Genomic DNA, 23,610 nt, shown 5'->3' on the forward strand with positions numbered 1-23,610 from the left:
GGATATTATATATTATTACAGGAGAGTATAGAGGATATTATAAGTTATTACAGGAGGGTATAGAGGATATTATATATTACAGGAGAGTATAGAGGATATTATATATTATTACAGGAGGGTATAGAGGATATTATATATTATTACAGGAGGGTATAGAGGATATTATATATTATTACAGGAGGGTATAGAGGATATTATATATTATTACAGGAGGGTATAGAGGATATTATATATTATTAAGGAGGGTATAGAGGATATTATATTTATTACAGGAGGGTATAGAGGATATTATAGTTATTACAGGAGAGTATAGAGGATATTATATATTATTACAGGAGGGTATAGAGGATATTATATATTATTACAGGAGGGTATAGAGGATATTATAATATTACAGGAGGGTATAGAGGATATTATAAGTTATTACAGGAGGGTATAGAGGATATTATATATTATTACAGGAGGGTATAGAGGATATTATATATTATTACAGGAGGGTATAGAGGATATTATATATTATTACAGGAGGTATAGAGGATATTATATATTATTACAGGAGAGTATAGAGGATATTATATATTATTACAGGAGAGTATAGAGGATATTATATATTATTACAGGAGAGTATAGAGGATATTATATATTATTACAGGAGGGTATAGAGGATATTATATATTACAGGAGGGAATAGAGGATATTATATATTACAGGAGGGTATAGAGGATATTATATATTATTACAGGAGAGTATAGGGGATATTATATATTATTACAGGAGGGTATAGAGGAGATTATATATTATTACAGGAGGGTATAGAGGATATTATATATTATTACAGGAGGGTATAGGGGATATTCTATATTATTACAGGAGGGTATAGAGGATATTATATATTATTACAGGAGGGTATAGAGGATATTATATATTATTACAGGAGGGTATAGAGGATATTATATATTATTACAGGAGGGTATAGAGGATATTATATATTATTACAGGAGAGTATAGAGGATATTATATATTATTACAGGAGGGTATAGAGGATATTATAAGTTATTACAGGAGGGTATAGAGGATATTATATATTATTACAGGAGGATATAGAGGATATTATATATTATTACAGGAGAGTATAGGGGATATTATATATTATTACAGGAGGGTATAGAGGATATGATATATTATTACAGGAGGGTATAGAGGATATGATATATTATTACAGGAGGGTATAGAGGATATTATATTATTACAGAGAGTATAGAGGATATTATATATTATTACAGGAGAGTATAGAGGATATTATATATTATTACAGGAGAGTATAGAGGAATTATATATTATTACAGGAGAGTATATTATATATTATTACAGGAGGGTATAGAGGATATTATATATTATTACAGGAGGGTATAGAGGATATTATATATTATTACAGGAGAGTATAGAGGATATTATATATTATTACAGGAGAGTATAGAGGATATTATATATTATTACAGGAGAGTATAGAGGATATTATATATTATTACAGGAGGGTATAGGGGATATTATATATTATTACAGGAGAGTATAGAGGATATTATATATTATTACAGGAGGGTATAGAGGATATTATATATTATTACAGGAGAGTATAGAGGATATTATATATTATTACAGGAGGGTATAGAGGATATTATATATTATTACAGGAGAGTATAGAGGATATTATATATTATTACAGGAGGGTATAGGGGATATGATATATTATTACAGGAGGGTATAGAGGATATTATATATTATTACAGGAGGGTATAGAGGATATTATATATTATTACAGGAGGGTATAGAGGATATTATAAGTTATTACAGGAGAGTATAGAGGATATTATATATTATTACAGGAGAGTATAGAGGATATTATAAGTTATTACAGGAGGGTATAGAGGATATTATATATTATTACAGGAGGGTATAGAGGATATTATAAGTTATTACAGGAGGGTATAGAGGATATTATATATTATTACAGGAGGTATAGAGGATATTATATTATTATTACAGGAGGGTATAGAGGGATATTATAAGTTATTACAGGAGAGTATAGAGGATATTATATATTATTACAGGAGGTATAGAGGATATTATATATTATTACAGGAGGTATAGAGGATATTATATATTATTACAGGAGAGTATAGAGGATATTATATATTATTACAGGAGGGTATAGAGGATATTATATATTATTACAGGAGAGTATAGAGGATATTATATATTATTACAGGAGGTATAGAGGATATTATATATTATTACAGGAGGGTATAGAGGATATTATATATTATTACAGGAGGGTATAGAGGATATTATATATTATTACAGGAGAGTATAGAGGATATTATATATTATTACAGGAGGGTATAGAGGATATTATATATTATTACAGGAGGGTATAGAGGATATTATATATTATTACAGGAGGGTATAGAGGATATTATATATTATTACAGGAGGGTATAGAGGATATTATAAGTTATTACAGGAGGGTATTATAAGTTATTACAGGAGGGTATAGGGGATATTATATATTATTACAGGAGGGTATAGAGGATATTATAAGTTATTACAGGAGGGTATAGAGGATATTATAAGTTATTACAGGAGGGTATAGAGGATATGATATATTATTACAGGAGGGTATAGAGGATATTATATATTATTACAGGAGGGTATAGAGGATATTATATATTATTACAGGAGGGTATAGAGGATATTATAAGTTATTACAGGAGGGTATAGAGGATATTATATATTATTACAGGAGAGTATAGGGGATATTATATATTATTACAGGAGGGTATAGAGGATATTATATATTATTACAGGAGGGTATAGAGGATATTATATATTATTACAGGAGGGTATAGAGGATATTATATATTATTACAGGAGGGTATAGAGGATATTATATATTATTACAGGAGGGTATAGAGGATATTATATATTATTACAGGAGGGTATAGAGGATATTATATATTATTACAGGAGGGTATAGAGGATATTATATATTATTACAGGAGAGTATAGAGGATATTATATATTATTACAGGATGGTATAGAGGATATTATATATTATTACAGGAGGGTATAGAGGATATTATATATTATTACAGGAGAGTATAGAGGATATTATATATTATTACAGGAGGGTATAGAGGATATTATATATTATTACAGGAGGATATAGAGTATATTATATATTATTACAGGAGAGTATAGAGTATATTATATATTATTACAGGAGGGTATAGAGGATATTATATATTATTACAGGAGAGTATAGAGGATATTATATATTATTACAGGAGGGTATAGAGGATATTATATATTATTACAGGAGGGTATAGAGGATATTATATATTATTACAGGAGGGTATAGAGGATATTATATATTATTACAGGAGAGTATAGAGGATATTATATATTATTACAGGAGAGTATAGAGGATATTATATATTATTACAGGAGAGTATAGAGGATATTATATATTATTACAGGAGAGTATAGAGGATATTATATATTATTACAGGAGAGTATAGAGGATATTATATATTATTACAGGAGAGTATAGAGGATATTATATATTATTACAGGAGAGTATAGAGGATATTATATATTATTACAGGAGGGTATAGAGGATATTATATATTATTACAGGAGAGTATAGAGGATATTATAAGTTATTACAGGAGAGTATAGAGGATATTATAAGTTATTACAGGAGAGTATAGAGGATATTATATATTATTACAGGAGGGTATAGAGGATATTATATATTATTACAGGAGAGAATAGAGGATATTATATATTATTACAGGAGGGTATAGAGGATATTATAAGTTATTACAGGAGGGTATAGAGGGTATTATATATTATTACAGGAGGAGTATAGAGGATATTATATATTATTACAGGAGGGTATAGAGGATATTATAAGTTATTACAGGAGGGTATAGGGGATATTATATATTATTACAGGAGGGTATAGAGGGTATTATATATTAATACAGGAGAGTATAGAGGATATTATATATTATTACAGGAGGGTATAGAGGATATTATATATTATTACAGGAGTATAGAGGATATTATATATTATTACAGGAGGGTATAGAGGATATTATATATTATTACAGGAGGGTATAGAGGATATTATACATTATTACAGGAGAGTATAGGGGATATTATATATTATTACAGGAGAGTATAGAGGATATTATAAGTTATTACAGGAGGGTATAGAGGATATTATATATTACAGGAGAGTATAGAGGATATTATATATTATTACAGGAGGGTATAGAGGATATTATATATTATTACAGGAGGGTATAGAGGATATTATATATTATTACAGGAGGGTATAGAGGATATTATATATTATTACAGGAGGGTATAGAGGATATTATATATTATTACAGGAGGGTATAGAGGATATTATATATTATTACAGGAGGGTATAGAGGATATTATAAGTTATTACAGGAGAGTATAGAGGATATTATATATTATTACAGGAGAGTATAGAGGATATTATATATTATTACAGGAGGGTATAGAGGATATTATATATTATTACAGGAGGGTATAGAGGATATTATAAGTTATTACAGGAGGGTATAGAGGATATTATATATTATTACAGGAGAGTATAGAGGATATTATATATTATTACAGGAGGGTATAGAGGATATTATATATTATTACAGGAGGGTATAGAGGATATTATATATTATTACAGGAGAGTATAGAGGATATTATATATTATTACAGGAGAGTATAGAGGATATTATATATTATTACAGGAGAGTATAGAGGATATTATATATTATTACAGGAGGGTATAGAGGATATTATATATTACAGGAGGGAATAGAGGATATTATATATTACAGGAGGGTATAGAGGATATTATATATTATTACAGGAGAGTATAGGGGATATTATATATTATTACAGGAGGGTATAGAGGAGATTATATATTATTACAGGAGGGTATAGAGGATATTATATATTATTACAGGAGGGTATAGGGGATATTCTATATTATTACAGGAGGGTATAGAGGATATTATATATTATTACAGGAGGGTATAGAGGATATTATATATTATTACAGGAGGGTATAGAGGATATTATATATTATTACAGGAGGGTATAGAGGATATTATATATTATTACAGGAGAGTATAGAGGATATTATATATTATTACAGGAGGGTATAGAGGATATTATAAGTTATTACAGGAGGGTATAGAGGATATTATATATTATTACAGGAGGATATAGAGGATATTATATATTATTACAGGAGAGTATAGGGGATATTATATATTATTACAGGAGGGTATAGAGGATATGATATATTATTACAGGAGGGTATAGAGGATATGATATATTATTACAGGAGGGTATAGAGGATATTATATATTATTACAGGAGAGTATAGAGGATATTATATATTATTACAGGAGAGTATAGAGGATATTATATATTATTACAGGAGAGTATAGAGGATATTATATATTATTACAGGAGAGTATATTATATATTATTACAGGAGGGTATAGAGGATATTATATATTATTACAGGAGGGTATAGAGGATATTATATATTATTACAGGAGAGTATAGAGGATATTATATATTATTACAGGAGAGTATAGAGGATATTATATATTATTACAGGAGAGTATAGAGGATATTATATATTATTACAGGAGGGTATAGGGGATATTATATATTATTACAGGAGAGTATAGAGGATATTATATATTATTACAGGAGGGTATAGAGGATATTATATATTATTACAGGAGAGTATAGAGGATATTATATATTATTACAGGAGGGTATAGAGGATATTATATATTATTACAGGAGAGTATAGAGGATATTATATATTATTACAGGAGGGTATAGGGGATATGATATATTATTACAGGAGGGTATAGAGGATATTATATATTATTACAGGAGGGTATAGAGGATATTATATATTATTACAGGAGGGTATAGAGGATATTATAAGTTATTACAGGAGAGTATAGAGGATATTATATATTATTACAGGAGAGTATAGAGGATATTATAAGTTATTACAGGAGGGTATAGAGGATATTATATATTATTACAGGAGGGTATAGAGGATATTATAAGTTATTACAGGAGGGTATAGAGGATATTATATATTATTACAGGAGGTATAGAGGATATTATATATTATTACAGGAGGGTATAGAGGATATTATAAGTTATTACAGGAGAGTATAGAGGATATTATATATTATTACAGGAGGTATAGAGGATATTATATATTATTACAGGAGGTATAGAGGATATTATATATTATTACAGGAGAGTATAGAGGATATTATATATTATTACAGGAGGGTATAGAGGATATTATATATTATTACAGGAGAGTATAGAGGATATTATATATTATTACAGGAGGTATAGAGGATATTATATATTATTACAGGAGGGTATAGAGGATATTATATATTATTACAGGAGGGTATAGAGGATATTATATATTATTACAGGAGAGTATAGAGGATATTATATATTATTACAGGAGGGTATAGAGGATATTATATATTATTACAGGAGGGTATAGAGGATATTATATATTATTACAGGAGGGTATAGAGGATATTATATATTATTACAGGAGGGTATAGAGGATATTATAAGTTATTACAGGAGGGTATTATAAGTTATTACAGGAGGGTATAGGGGATATTATATATTATTACAGGAGGGTATAGAGGATATTATAAGTTATTACAGGAGGGTATAGAGGATATTATAAGTTATTACAGGAGGGTATAGAGGATATGATATATTATTACAGGAGGGTATAGAGGATATTATATATTATTACAGGAGGGTATAGAGGATATTATATATTATTACAGGAGGGTATAGAGGATATTATATATTATTACAGGAGGGTATAGGGGATATTATATATTATTACAGGAGGGAAGAGAGGATATTATATATTATTACAGGAGGGTATAGAGGATATTATATATTATTACAGGAGGGTATAGAGGATATTATATATTATTACAGGAGGGTATAGGGGATATTATATATTATTACAGGAGGGTATAGAGGATATTATATATTATTACAGGAGGGTATAGAGGATATTATATATTATTACAGGAGGGTATAGAGGATATTATATATTATTACAGGAGGGTATAGGGGATATTATATATTATTACAGGAGGGTATAGAGGATATTATAAGTTATTACAGGAGGGTATAGAGGATATTATATATTATTACAGGAGAGTATAGAGGATATTATATATTATTACAGGAGAGTATAGAGGACATTATATATCATTACAGGAGAGTATAGAGGATATTATATATTATTACAGGAGGGTATAGAGGATATTATATATTATTACAGGAGAGTATAGAGGATATGATATATTATTACAGGAGGGTATAGGGGATATTATATATTATTACAGGAGGGTATAGACGATATTATATATTATTACAGGAGGGTATAGAGGATATTATATATTATTACAGGAGGGTATAGAGGATATTATATATTATTACAGGAGGGTATAGAGGATATTATATATTATTACAGGAGGGTATAGAAGATATTATATATTATTACAGGAGGGTATAGAGGATATTATATATTATTACAGGAGGGTATAGGGGATATTATATATTATTACAGGAGAGTATAGAGGATATTATATATTACTACAGGAGAGTATAGAGGATATTATATATTATTACAGGAGGGTATAGAAGATATTATATATTATTACAGGAGGGTATAGAGGATATTATATATTATTACAGGAGGGTATAGGGGATATTATATATTATTACAGGAGGGTATAGGGGATATTATATATTATTACAGGAGGGTATAGAGGATATTATATATTATTACAGGAGGGTATAGGGGATATTATATATTATTACAGGAGGGTATAGAGGATATTATATATTATTACAGGAGAGTATAGAGGATATTATATATTATTACAGGAGGGTATAGGGGATATTATATATTATTACAGGAGGGTATAGAGGATATTATATATTATTACAGGAGGGTATAGAGGATATTATATATTATTACAGGAGGGTATAGAGGATATTATATATTATTACAGGAGGGTATAGGGGATATTATATATTATTACAGGAGGGTATAGAGGATATTATATATTATTACAGGAGGGTATAGAGGATATTATATATTACTACAGGAGAGTATAGAGGATATTATATATTATTACAGGAGGGTATAGAAGATATTATATATTATTACAGGAGGGTATAGAGGATATTATATATTATTACAGGAGGGTATAGGGGATATTATATATTATTACAGGAGGGTATAGAGGATATTATATATTATTACAGGAGGGTATAGGGGATATTATATATTATTACAGGAGGGTATAGAGGATATTATATATTATTACAGGAGAGTATAGAGGATATTATATATTATTACAGGAGGGTATAGGGGATATTATATATTATTACAGGAGGGTATAGAGGATATTATATATTATTACAGGAGGGTATAGAGGATATTATAAGTTATTACCTTCTGCTGAACTTTTCTCTTCCTCTTCCACGTTCATCTTTCCTGGATGGGCGGGGCCATCGAATGGGCGGAGACTGCTGAGGTTCTGAACAGGAAGTGCACCTTCTATTGGCTGATGATGACAACACAGTGTCCAATCAGAGAGGAGCACGTGGGAGACTAACACTGCAGAGCATCTCACCTAAGACAGCGGTCCCCTCGTTCTGAGCAGCTCATCCCGTCACCCCTCTGCAGAGCATTTCACATAGAAGCGTTCTCCATTTTGTAAAGAATTATCCGAAATCTGAGACATCTTCTCCATACCCGCCTGCAGAGTATTGCCCCATAACCCTCCCCTTCCTGTACAGAGCATTCCCCTCTCACCATTCTCCTGCAGAACATTGCCCCGTTAACCCTTTCTCCGTTGTTTACAAAATATAGCCCCCGTTAACCCTTCCTCCTCTGCAGAGCATTACCCTCTAACCTCCTTCTCTGCAGAACATTGCGTTCCACAACTCGTCCTACTTGTTTCTGACGGCCGCTGGAGGCGGGTCTAGAAGACTGACAACCGATCTGACCAATGGGAGGCGCGGCAGAGAGGAGACGTTATAAATAGCGGTATTTAGGCGGGAAGGGGCGGCCGTGTCTGAGGCGTCGATGTGTCCTCTGTCAGATGCGGCGGCCGGCGAGGATTCCTGACTGGAAATCAGAAGATGTGACAGGAGATGAGTGGGGACGGGGAGACTATGCCGGTACAGCCATAAATTACACGTAAATGTGCGCATATTCATTTGCTTTGCGCTATTGTTTGACGATGTCAGGTGTCAATTATTTGGTTAAAGCAAAAAATCCAACTTTTAGCGCGTGAGTTTTCGCTGCGATCTCCCCCAAGAATATAGCGTGTGTCCGGTAAAATACATCACGATGTCGCATGTAGTGTATCCGAAAGAGATCGCGCGACGTCACCAAAACCAAAGTAAGTCCCCTCCCCCTTATTGTATCGCTGGTAAATATACTGTATACACTGCAGCCGAAGTCATATCACAACACATCGCAAGCAATATGTCGCCACAGAGCCCTCACCTAAGGAAATCACGTCAGATCATAGTGATATACCGCCGCATAACCCTCGTCTAAGGAAATCACATCAGATCACAGAGATATACCGCCACAGAGCCCTCGTCTAATGAAATCACATCAGATCGCAGAGATATACCGCCACAGAGCCCTCGTCTAATGATATCACGTCAGATCACAGAGATATACCGCCACAGAGCCCTCATCTAATGAAATCACGTCAGATCACAGAGATATACCACCACAGAGCCCTCGTCTAATGAAATCACATCACATCGCAGAGATATACCGCCACAGAGGCCTCGTCTAATGAAATCACGTCAGATCGCAGAGATATACCGCCACAGAGCCCTCGTCTAATGAAATCACGTCAGATCGCAGTGATATACCGCCACAGAGCCCTCGTCTAATGATATCACGTCAGATCGCAGTGATATACCGCCACAGAGCCCTCGTCTAATGAAATCACATCAGATCGCAGAGATATACCGCCACAGAGCCCTCGTCTAATGAAATCACATCAGATCGCAGTGATATACCGCCACAGAGCCCTCGTCTAATGATATCACGTCAGATCGCAGAGATATACCGCCACAGAGCCCTCGTCTAATGAAATCACATCAGATCGCAGAGATATACCGCCACAGAGCCCTCGTCTAATGAAATCACGTCAGATCGCAGTGATATACCGCCACAGAGCCCTCGTCTAATGAAATCACATCAGATCACAGAGATATACCGCCACAGAGCCCTCGTCTAATGATATCACGTCATCTCGCAGAGATATACCGCCACAGAGCCCTCGTCTAATGATATCACGTCAGATCGCAGAGATATACCGCCACAGAGCCCTCGTCTAATGAAATCACATCAGATCACAGAGATATACCGCCACAGAGCCCTCGTCTAATGAAATCACGTCAGATCGCAGAGATATACCGCCACAGAGCCCTCGCCTAATGAAATCACGTCAGATCGCAGAGATATACCGCCACAGAGCTCTCGCCTAATGAAATCACGTCAGATCGCAGAGATATACCGCCACAGAGCCCTCGTCTAATGAAATCACGTCAGATCGCAGAGATATACCGCCACAGAGCCCTCGCCTAATGAAATCACGTCAGATCGCAGAGATATACCGCCACAGAGCCCTCGTCTAATGAAATCACGTCAGATCACAGATATACCGCCACAGAGCCCTCGTCTAATGAAATCACGTCAGATCGCAGAGATATACCGCCACAGAGCCCTCGCCTAAGGAAATCACGTCAGATCGCAGAGATATACCGCCACAGAGCCCTCGTCTAATGAAATCACATCAGATCACAGAGATATACCGCCACAGAGCCCTCGTCTAATGAAATCACATCAGATCACAGAGATATACCGCCACAGAGCCCTCGTCTAATGAAATCACGTCAGATCGGAGAGATATACCGCCACAGAGCCCTCGTCTAATGAAATCACGTCAGATCGCAGAGATATACCGCCACAGAGCCCTCGCCTAAGGAAATCACGTCAGATCGCAGAGATATACCGCCACAGAGCCCTCGTCTAATGAAATCACGTCATCTCGTAGAGACATACCGCCACAGAGCCCTCGCCTAATGATATCACGTCAGATCGCAGAGATATACCGCCACAGAGCCCTCGTCTAATGAAATCACGTCAGATCGCAGAGATATACCGCCACAAAGCCCTCGTCTAATGATATCACGTCAGATCGCAGAGATATACCGCCACAGAGCCCTCGCCTAATGAAATCACGTCAGATCGCAGTGATATACCGCCACAGAGCCCTCGTCTAATGATATCACGTCAGATCGCAGTGATATACCGCCACAGAGCCCTCGTCTAATGAAATCACATCAGATCGCAGAGATATACCGCCACAGAGCCCTCGTCTAATGAAATCACGTCAGATCACAGAGATATACCGCCACAGAGCCCTCGTCTAATGAAATCACATCAGATCACAGAGATATACCGCCACAGAGCCCTCGCCTAATGATATCACGTCAGATCGCAGAGATATACCGCCACAGAGCCCTCGTCTAATGAAATCACGTCAGATCGCAGAGATATACCGCCACAAAGCCCTCGTCTAATGATATCACGTCAGATCGCAGAGATATACCGCCACAGAGCCCTCGCCTAATGAAATCACGTCAGATCGCAGTGATATACCGCCACAGAGCCCTCGTCTAATGATATCACGTCAGATCGCAGTGATATACCGCCACAGAGCCCTCGTCTAATGAAATCACATCAGATCGCAGAGATATACCGCCACAGAGCCCTCGTCTAATGAAATCACGTCAGATCACAGAGATATACCGCCACAGAGCCCTCGTCTAATGAAATCACATCAGATCACAGAGATATACCGCCACAGAGCCCTCGCCTAATGATATCACGTCAGATCGCAGAGATATACCGCCACAGAGCCCTCGTCTAATGAAATCACGTCAGATTGCAGAGATATACCGCCACAAAGCCCTCGTCTAATGATATCACGTCAGATCGCAGAGATATACCGCCACAGAGCCCTCGCCTAATGAAATCATGTCAGATCGCAGTGATATACCGCCACAGAGCCCTCGTCTAATGATATCACGTCAGATCGCAGTGATATACCGCCACAGAGCCCTCGTCTAATGAAATCACGTCAGATCGCAGAGATATACCGCCACAGAGCCCTCGTCTAATGAAATCACGTCAGATCACAGAGATATACCGCCACAGAGCCCTCGTCTAATGAAATCACGTCAGATCGCAGAGATATACCGCCACAGAGCCCTCGCCTAAGGAAATCACGTCAGATCGCAGAGATATACCGCCACAGAGCCCTCGTCTAATGAAATCACATCAGATCACAGAGATATACCGCCACAGAGCCCTCGTCTAATGAAATCACATCAGATCACAGAGATATACCGCCACAGAGCCCTCGTCTAATGAAATCACGTCAGATCACAGAGATATACCGCCACAGAGCCCTCGTCTAATGAAATCACGTCAGATCGCAGAGATATACCGCCACAGAGCCCTCGCCTAAGGAAATCACGTCAGATCGCAGAGATATACCGCCACAGAGCCCTCGTCGAATGAAATCACATCAGATCACAGAGATATACCGCCACAGAGCCCTCGTCTAATGAAATCACGTCAGATCGGAGAGATATACCGCCACAGAGCCCTCGTCTAATGAAATCACGTCAGATCGCAGAGATATACCGCCACAGAGCCCTCGCCTAAGGAAATCACGTCAGATCGCAGAGATATACCGCCACAGAGCCCTCGTCTAATGAAATCACATCAGATCACAGTGATATACCGCCACAGAGCCCTCGTCTAATGAAATCACGTAATCTCGTAGAGACATACCGCCACAGAGCCCTCGCCTAATGATATCACGTCAGATTGCAGAGATATACCGCCACAGAGCCCTCGTCTAATGAAATCACGTCAGATCGCAGAGATATACCGCCACAAAGCCCTCGTCTAATGATATCACGTCAGATCGCAGAGATATACCGCCACAGAGCCCTCGCCTAATTAAATCACGTCAGATCGCAGTGATATACCGCCACAGAGCCCTCGTCTAATGATATCACGTCAGATCGCAGTGATATACCGCCACAGAGCCCTCGTCTAATGAAATCACATCAGATCGCAGAGATATACCGCCACAGAGCCCTCGTCTAATGAAATCACGTCAGATTGCAGAGATATACCGCCACAAAGCCCTCGTCTAATGATATCACGTCAGATCGCAGAGATATACCGCCACAGAGCCCTCGCCTAATTAAATCACGTCAGATCGCAGTGATATACCGCCACAGAGCCCTCGTCTAATGATATCACGTCAGATCGCAGTGATATACCGCCACAGAGCCCTCGTCTAATGAAATCACATCAGATCGCAGAGATATACCGCCACAGAGCCCTCGTCTAATGAAATCACATCAGATCACAGTGATATACCGCCACAGAGCCCTCGTCTAATGAAATCACGTCATCTCGTAGAGACATACCGCCACAGAGCCCTCGCCTAATGATATCACGTCAGATCGCAGAGATATACCGCCACAGAGCCCTCGTCTAATGAAATCACGTCAGATCGCAGCGATATACCGCCACAAAGCCCTCGTCTAATGATATCACGTCAGATCGCAGAGATATACCGCCACAGAGCCCTCGTCTAATGAAATCACATCAGATCACAGTGATATACCGCCACAGAGCCCTCGTCTAATGAAATCACGTCATCTCGTAGAGACATACCGCCACAGAGCCCTCGCCTAATGATATCACGTCAGATTGCAGAGATATACCGCCACAGAGCCCTCGTCTAATGAAATCACGTCAGATCGCAGAGATATACCGCCACAAAGCCCTCGTCTAATGATATCACGTCAGATCGCAGAGATATACCGCCACAGAGCCCTCGCCTAATTAAATCACGTCAGATCGCAGTGATATACCGCCACAGAGCCCTCGTCTAATGATATCACGTCAGATCGCAGTGATATACCGCCACAGAGCCCTCGTCTAATGAAATCACATCAGATCGCAGAGATATACCGCCACAGAGCCCTCGTCTAATGATATCACGTCAGATCACAGAGATATACCGCCACAGAGCCCTCGCCTAATTAAATCACGTCAGATCGCAGTGATATACCGCCACAGAGCCCTCGTCTAATGATATCACGTCAGATCGCAGTGATATACCGCCACAGAGCCCTCGTCTAATGAAATCACATCAGATCGCAGAGATATACCGCCACAGAGCCCTCGTCTAATGAAATCACATCAGATCACAGTGATATACCGCCACAGAGCCCTCGTCTAATGAAATCACGTCAGATCACAGAGATATACCGCCACAGGGCCCTCGTCTAATGAAATCACGTCAGATCGCAGAGATATACCGCCACAGAGCCCTCACCTAAGGAAATCATGTCAGATCGCAGAGATATACCGCCACAGAGCCCTCGTCTAATGAAATCACATCAGATCACAGAGATATACCGCCACAGAGCCCTCGTCTAATGAAATCACGTCAGATCGGAGAGATATACCGCCACAGAGCCCTCGTCTAATGAAATCACGTCAGATCACAGAGATATACCGCCACAGAGCCCTCGTCTAATGAAATCACGTCAGATCGCAGAGATATACCGCCACAGAGCCCTCGTCTAGAGAAATCACGTCAGATCGCAGAGATATACCGCCACAGAGCCCTCGCCTAAGGAAATCACGTCAGATCGCAGAGATATACCGCCACAGAGCCCTCGTCTAATGAAATCACATCAGATCACAGAGATATACCGCCACAGAGCCCTCGTCTAATGAAATCACGTCAGATCGGAGAGATATACCGCCACAGAGCCCTCGTCTAATGAAATCACGTCAGATCGGAGAGATATACCGCCACAGAGCCCTCGTCTAATGAAATCACGTCAGATCGCAGAGATATACCGCCACAGAGCCCTCGCCTAAGGAAATCACGTCAGATCGCAGAGATATACCGCCACAGAGCCCTTGTCTAATGAAATCACATCAGATCACAGTGATATACCGCCACAGAGCCCTCGTCTAATGAAATCACGTCATCTCGTAGAGACATACCGCCACAGAGCCCTCACCTAATGATATCACGTCAGATCGCAGAGATATACCGCCACAGAGCCCTCGTCTAATGAAATCACGTCAGATCGCAGAGATATACCGCCACAGAGCCCTCGTCTAATGAAATCACGTCAGATCGCAGAGATATACCGCCACAGAGCCCTCGCCTAAGGAAATCACGTCAGATCGCAGAGATATACCGCCACAGAGCCCTCGTCTAATGAAATCACATCAGATCACAGAGATATACCGCCACAGAGCCCTCGTCTAATGAAATCACGTCAGATCGGAGAGATATACCGCCACAGAGCCCTCGTCTAATGAAATCACGTCAGATCGGAGAGATATACCGCCACAGAGCCCTCGTCTAATGAAATCACGTCAGATCGCAGAGATATACCGCCACAGAGCCCTCGCCTAAGGAAATCACGTCAGATCGCAGAGATATACCGCCACAGAGCCCTCGTCTAATGAAATCACATCAGATCACAGTGATATACCGCCACAGAGCCCTCGTCTAATGAAATCACGTAATCTCGTAGAGACATACCGCCACAGAGCCCTCGCCTAATGATATCACGTCAGATTGCAGAGATATACCGCCACAGAGCCCTCGTCTAATGAAATCACGTCAGATCGCAGAGATATACCGCCACAAAGCCCTCGTCTAATGATATCACGTCAGATCGCAGAGATATACCGCCACAGAGCCCTCGCCTAATTAAATCACGTCAGATCGCAGTGATATACCGCCACAGAGCCCTCGTCTAATGATATCACGTCAGATCGCAGTGATATACCGCCACAGAGCCCTCGTCTAATGAAATCACATCAGATCGCAGAGATATACCGCCACAGAGCCCTCGTCTAATGAAATCACGTCAGATTGCAGAGATATACCGCCACAAAGCCCTCGTCTAATGATATCACGTCAGATCGCAGAGATATACCGCCACAGAGCCCTCGCCTAATTAAATCACGTCAGATCGCAGTGATATACCGCCACAGAGCCCTCGTCTAATGATATCACGTCAGATCGCAGTGATATACCGCCACAGAGCCCTCGTCTAATGAAATCACATCAGATCGCAGAGATATACCGCCACAGAGCCCTCGTCTAATGAAATCACATCAGATCACAGTGATATACCGCCACAGAGCCCTCGTCTAATGAAATCACGTCATCTCGTAGAGACATACCGCCACAGAGCCCTCGCCTAATGATATCAAGTCAGATCGCAGAGATATACCGCCACAGAGCCCTCGTCTAATGAAATCACGTCAGATCGCAGAGATATACCGCCACAAAGCCCTCGTCTAATGATATCACGTCAGATCGCAGAGATATACCGCCACAGAGCCCTCGTCTAATGAAATCACATCAGATCACAGTGATATACCGCCACAGAGCCCTCGTCTAATGAAATCACGTCATCTCGTAGAGACATACCGCCACAGAGCCCTCGCCTAATGATATCACGTCAGATTGCAGAGATATACCGCCACAGAGCCCTCGTCTAATGAAATCACGTCAGATCGCAGAGATATACCGCCACAAAGCCCTCGTCTAATGATATCACGTCAGATCGCAGAGATATACCGCCACAGAGCCCTCGCCTAATTAAATCACGTCAGATCGCAGTGATATACCGCCACAGAGCCCTCGTCTAATGATATCACGTCAGATCGCAGTGATATACCGCCACAGAGCCCTCGTCTAATGAAATCACATCAGATCGCAGAGATATACCGCCACAGAGCCCTCGTCTAATGATATCACGTCAGATCACAGAGATATACCGCCACAGAGCCCTCGCCTAATTAAATCACGTCAGATCGCAGTGATATACCGCCACAGAGCCCTCGTCTAATGATATCACGTCAGATCGCAGTGATATACCGCCACAGAGCCCTCGTCTAATGAAATCACATCAGATCGCAGAGATATACCGCCACAGAGCCCTCGTCTAATGAAATCACATCAGATCACAGTGATATACCGCCACAGAGCCCTCGTCTAATGAAATCACGTCAGATCACAGAGATATACCGCCACAGGGCCCTCGTCTAATGAAATCACGTCAGATCGCAGAGATATACCGCCACAGAGCCCTCACCTAAGGAAATCATGTCAGATCGCAGAGATATACCGCCACAGAGCCCTCGTCTAATGAAATCACATCAGATCACAGAGATATACCGCCACAGAGCCCTCGTCTAATGAAATCACGTCAGATCGGAGAGATATACCGCCACAGAGCCCTCGTCTAATGAAATCACGTCAGATCACAGAGATATACCGCCACAGAGCCCTCGTCTAATGAAATCACGTCAGATCGCAGAGATATACCGCCACAGAGCCCTCGTCTAATGAAATCACGTCAGATCGCAGAGATATACCGCCACAGAGCCCTCGCCTAAGGAAATCACGTCAGATCGCAGAGATATACCGCCACAGAGCCCTCGTCTAATGAAATCACATCAGATCACAGAGATATACCGCCACAGAGCCCTCGTCTAATGAAATCACGTCAGATCGGAGAGATATACCGCCACAGAGCCCTCGTCTAATGAAATCACGTCAGATCGGAGAGATATACCGCCACAGAGCCCTCGTCTAATGAAATCACGTCAGATCGCAGAGATATACCGCCACAGAGCCCTCGCCTAAGGAAATCACGTCAGATCGCAGAGATATACCGCCACAGAGCCCTCGTCTAATGAAATCACATCAGATCACAGTGATATACCGCCACAGAGCCCTCGTCTAATGAAATCACGTCATCTCGTAGAGACATACCGCCACAGAGCCCTCACCTAATGATATCACGTCAGATCGCAGAGATATACCGCCACAGAGCCCTCGTCTAATGAAATCACGTCAGATCGCAGAGATATACCGCCACAAAGCCCTCGTCTAATGATATCACGTCAGATCGCAGAGATATACCGCCACAGAGCCCTCGCCTAATTAAATCACGTCAGATCGCAGTGATATACCGCCACAGAGCCCTCGTCTAATGATATCACGTCAGATCGCAGTGATATACCGCCACAGAGCCCTCGTCTAATGAAATCACGTCAGATCACAGAGATATACCGCCACAGAGCCCTCGTCTAATGAAATCACGTCAGATCACAGTGATATACCGCCACAGAGCCCTCGTCTAATGAAATCACGTCAGATCACAGAGATATACCGCCACAGAGCCCTCGTCTAATGAAATCACATCAGATCACAGAGATATACCGCCACAGAGCCCTCGTCTAATGAAATCACGTCAGATCACAGAGATATACCGCCACAGAGCCCTCGTCTAATGAAATCACGTCAGATCGCAGAGATATACCGCCACAGAGCCCTCGCCTAAGGAAATCACGTCAGATCGCAGTGATATACCGCCACAGAGCCCTCGTCTAATGAAATCACATCAGATCGCAGAGATATACCGCCACAGAGCCCTCGTCTAATGATATCACGTCAGATCACAGAGATATACCGCCACAGAGCCCTCGCCTAATTAAATCACGTCAGATCGCAGTGATATACCGCCACAGAGCCCTCGTCTAATGATATCACGTCAGATCGCAGTGATATACCGCCACAGAGCCCTCGTCTAATGAAATCACATCAGATCGCAGAGATATACCGCCACAGAGCCCTCGTCTAATGAAATCACATCAGATCACAGTGATATACCGCCACAGAGCCCTCGTCTAATGAAATCACGTCAGATCACAGAGATATACCGCCACAGGGCCCTCGTCTAATGAAATCACGTCAGATCGCAGAGATATACCGCCACAGAGCCCTCACCTAAGGAAATCATGTCAGATCGCAGAGATATACCGCCACAGAGCCCTCGTCTAATGAAATCACATCAGATCACAGAGATATACCGCCACAGAGCCCTCGTCTAATGAAATCACATCAGATCACAGAGATATACCGCCACAGAGCCCTTGTCTAATGAAATCACGTCAGATCGGAGAGATATACCGCCACAGAGCCCTCGTCTAATGAAATCACGTCAGATCACAGAGATATACCGCCACAGAGCCCTCGTCTAATGAAATCACGTCAGATCGCAGAGATATACCGCCACAGAGCCCTCGCCTAAGGAAATCACGTCAGATCGCAGAGATATACCGCCACAGAGCCCTCGTCTAATGAAATCACATTAGATCACAGAGATATACCGCCACAGAGCCCTCGTCTAATGAAATCACGTCAGATCGGAGAGATATACCGCCACAGAGCCCTCGTCTAATGAAATCACGTCAGATCGCAGAGATATACCGCCACAGAGCCCTCGCCTAAGGAAATCACGTCAGATCGCAGAGATATACCGCCACAAAGCCCTCGTCTAATGATATCACGTCAGATCGCAGAGATATACCGCCACAGAGCCCTCGCCTAATTAAATCACGTCAGATCGCAGTGATATACCGCCACAGAGCCCTCGTCTAATGATATCACGTCAGATCGCAGTGATATACCGCCACAGAGCCCTCGTCTAATGAAATCACATCAGATCGCAGAGATATACCGCCACAGAGCCCTCGTCTAATGAAATCACGTCAGATCACAGAGATATACCGCCACAGAGCCCTCGTCTAATGAAATCACATCAGATCACAGAGATATACCGCCACAGAGCCCTCGTCTAATGAAATCACGTCAGATCACAGAGATATACCGCCACAGAGCCCTCGTCTAATGAAATCACGTCAGATCGCAGAGATATACCACCACAGAGCCCTCGCCTAAGGAAATCACGTCAGATCGCAGAGATATACCGCCACAGAGCCCTCGTCTAATGAAATCACATCAGATCACAGAGATATACCGCCACAGAGCCCTCGCCTAATGATATCACGTCAGATCGCAGAGATATACCGCCACAGAGCCCTCGTCTAATGATATCACGTCAGATCACAGTGATATACCGCCACAGAGCCCTCGTCTAATGAAATCACGTCAGATCGCAGAGATATACCGCCACAAAGCCCTCGTCTAATGATATCACGTCAGATCGCAGAGATATACCGCCACAGAGCCCTCGCCTAATTAAATCACGTCAGATCGCAGTGATATACCGCCACAGAGCCCTCGTCTAATGATATCACGTCAGATCGCAGTGATATACCGCCACAGAGCCCTCGTCTAATGAAATCACATCAGATCGCAGAGATATACCGCCACAGAGCCCTCGTCTAATGAAATCACATCAGATCACAGTGATATACCGCCACAGAGCCCTCGTCTAATGAAATCACGTCATCTCGTAGAGACATACCGCCACAGAGCCCTCGCCTAATGATATCACGTCAGATCGCAGAGATATACCGCCACAGAGCCCTCGTCTAATGAAATCACGTCAGATCGCAGAGATATACCGCCACAAAGCCCTCGTCTAATGATATCACGTCAGATCGCAGAGATATACCGCCACAGAGCCCTCGTCTAATGAAATCACATCAGATCACAGTGATATACCGCCACAGAGCCCTCGTCTAATGAAATCACATCAGATCGCAGAGATATACCGCCACAGAGCCCTCGTCTAATGATATCACGTCAGATCGCAGAGATATACCGCCACAGAGCCCTCGCCTAATTAAATCACGTCAGATCGCAGTGATATACCGCCACAGAGCCCTCGTCTAATGATATCACGTCAGATCGCAGTGATATACCGCCACAGAGCCCTCGTCTAATGAAATCACATCAGATCGCAGAGATATACCGCCACAGAGCCCTCGTCTAATGAAATCACATCAGATCACAGTGATATACCGCCACAGAGCCCTCGTCTAATGAAATCACGTCAGATCACAGAGATATACCGCCACAGGGCCCTCGTCTAATGAAATCACGTCAGATCGCAGAGATATACCGCCACAGAGCCCTCACCTAAGGAAATCACGTCAGATCGCAGAGATATACCGCCACAGAGCCCTCGCCTAATTAAATCACGTCAGATCGCAGTGATATACCGCCACAGAGCCCTCGTCTAATGATATCACGTCAGATCGCAGTGATATACCGCCACAGAGCCCTCGTCTAATGAAATCACATCAGATCGCAGAGATATACCGCCACAGAGCCCTCGTCTAATGAAATCACATCAGATCACAGTGATATACCGCCACAGAGCCCTCGTCTAATGAAATCACATCAGATCACAGAGATATACCGCCACAGAGCCCTCGTCTAATGAAATCACGTCAGATCGGAGAGATATACCGCCACAGAGCCCTCGTCTAATGAAATCACGTCAGATCGGAGAGATATACCGCCACAGAGCCCTCGTCTAATGAAATCACGTCAGATCGCAGAGATATACCGCCACAGAGCCCTCGCCTAAGGAAATCACGTCAGATCGCAGAGATATACCGCCACAGAGCCCTCGTCTAATGAAATCACATCAGATCACAGAGATATACCGCCACAGAGCCCTCGTCTAATGAAATCACGTCAGATCGGAGAGATATACCGCCACAGAGCCCTCGTCTAATGAAATCACGTCAGATCGGAGAGATATACCGCCACAGAGCCCTCGTCTAATGAAATCACGTCAGATCGCAGAGATATACCGCCACAGAGCCCTCGCCTAAGGAAATCACGTCAGATCGCAGAGATATACCGCCACAGAGCCCTCGTCTAATGAAATCACATCAGATCACAGTGATATACCGCCACAGAGCCCTCGTCTAATGAAATCACGTCATCTCGTAGAGACATACCGCCACAGAGCCCTCACCTAATGATATCACGTCAGATCGCAGAGATATACCGCCACAGAGCCCTCGTCTAATGAAATCACGTCAGATCGCAGAGATATACCGCCACAAAGCCCTCGTCTAATGATATCACGTCAGATCGCAGAGATATACCGCCACAGAGCCCTCGCCTAATTAAATCACGTCAGATCGCAGTGATATACCGCCACAGAGCCCTCGTCTAATGATATCACGTCAGATCGCAGTGATATACCGCCACAGAGCCCTCGTCTAATGAAATCACGTCAGATCACAGAGATATACCGCCACAGAGCCCTCGTCTAATGAAATCACGTCAGATCACAGTGATATACCGCCACAGAGCCCTCGTCTAATGAAATCACGTCAGATCACAGAGATATACCGCCACAGAGCCCTCGTCTAATGAAATCACATCAGATCACAGAGATATACCGCCACAGAGCCCTCGTCTAATGAAATCACGTCAGATCACAGAGATATACCGCCACAGAGCCCTCGTCTAATGAAATCACGTCAGATCGCAGAGATATACCGCCACAGAGCCCTCGCCTAAGGAAATCACGTCAGATCGCAGAGATATACCGCCACAGAGCCCTCGTCTAATGAAATCACATCAGATCACAGAGATATACCGCCACAGAGCCCTCGTCTAATGAAATCACGTCAGATCGCAGAGATATACCGCCACAAAGCCCTCGTCTAATGATATCACGTCAGATCGCAGAGATATACCGCCACAGAGCCCTCGCCTAATTAAATCACGTCAGATCGCAGTGATATACCGCCACAGAGCCCTCGTCTAATGATATCACGTCAGATCGCAGTGATATACCGCCACAGAGCCCTCGTCTAATGAAATCACATCAGATCGCAGAGATATACCGCCACAGAGCCCTCGTCTAATGAAATCACATCAGATCACAGTGATATACCGCCACAGAGCCCTCGTCTAATGAAATCACATCAGATCACAGAGATATACCGCCACAGAGCCCTCGTCTAATGAAATCACGTCAGATCGGAGAGATATACCGGCACAGAGCCCTCGTCTAATGAAATCACGTCAGATCGCAGAGATATACCGCCACAGAGCCCTCGCCTAAGGAAATCACGTCAGATCGCAGAGATATACCGCCACAGAGCCCTCGTCTAATGAAATCACATCAGATCACAGTGATATACCGCCACAGAGCCCTCGTCTAATGAAATCACGTCATCTCGTAGAGACATACCGCCACAGAGCCCTCGCCTAATGATATCACGTCAGATCGCAGAGATATACCGCCACAGAGCCCTCGTCTAATGAAATCACGTCAGATCGCAGAGATATACCGCCACAAAGCCCTCGTCTAATGATATCACGTCAGATCGCAGAGATATACCGCCACAGAGCCCTCGCCTAATTAAATCACGTCAGATCGCAGTGATATACCGCCACAGAGCCCTCGTCTAATAATATCAAGTCAGATCGCAGTGATATACCGCCACAGAGC

General features: G+C 41.4%; 2 protein-coding genes across 4 annotated transcripts in view; one reads left to right on the forward strand and one right to left on the reverse strand.

Annotated features, from left to right (window-relative positions):
* Nucleotides 1–9,163, reverse strand: part of LOC142741939 (solute carrier family 22 member 15-like) — a 29,615-nt gene extending 20,452 nt beyond the window's left edge. The window contains exon 1 of the mRNA XM_075851260.1: nucleotides 8,657–9,163. The gene's annotated coding sequence lies outside the window, so the exon portion shown is untranslated. The remainder of the gene's footprint in view (nucleotides 1–8,656) is intronic.
* Nucleotides 8,837–23,610, forward strand: part of LOC142743723 (helix-loop-helix protein 2-like) — a 202,952-nt gene continuing 188,178 nt past the window's right edge. For 2 of the 3 annotated variants that reach the window (XM_075854744.1, XM_075854747.1), the window contains exon 1: nucleotides 8,837–9,412. The gene's annotated coding sequence lies outside the window, so the exon portion shown is untranslated. The remainder of the gene's footprint in view (nucleotides 9,413–23,610) is intronic. The other variant, XM_075854745.1, reaches the window with a different exon arrangement.

This window comes from Rhinoderma darwinii, chromosome 2 (assembly GCF_050947455.1).
Source record: "Rhinoderma darwinii isolate aRhiDar2 chromosome 2, aRhiDar2.hap1, whole genome shotgun sequence".
NCBI classification, from domain to species: domain Eukaryota; kingdom Metazoa; phylum Chordata; class Amphibia; order Anura; family Rhinodermatidae; genus Rhinoderma; species Rhinoderma darwinii.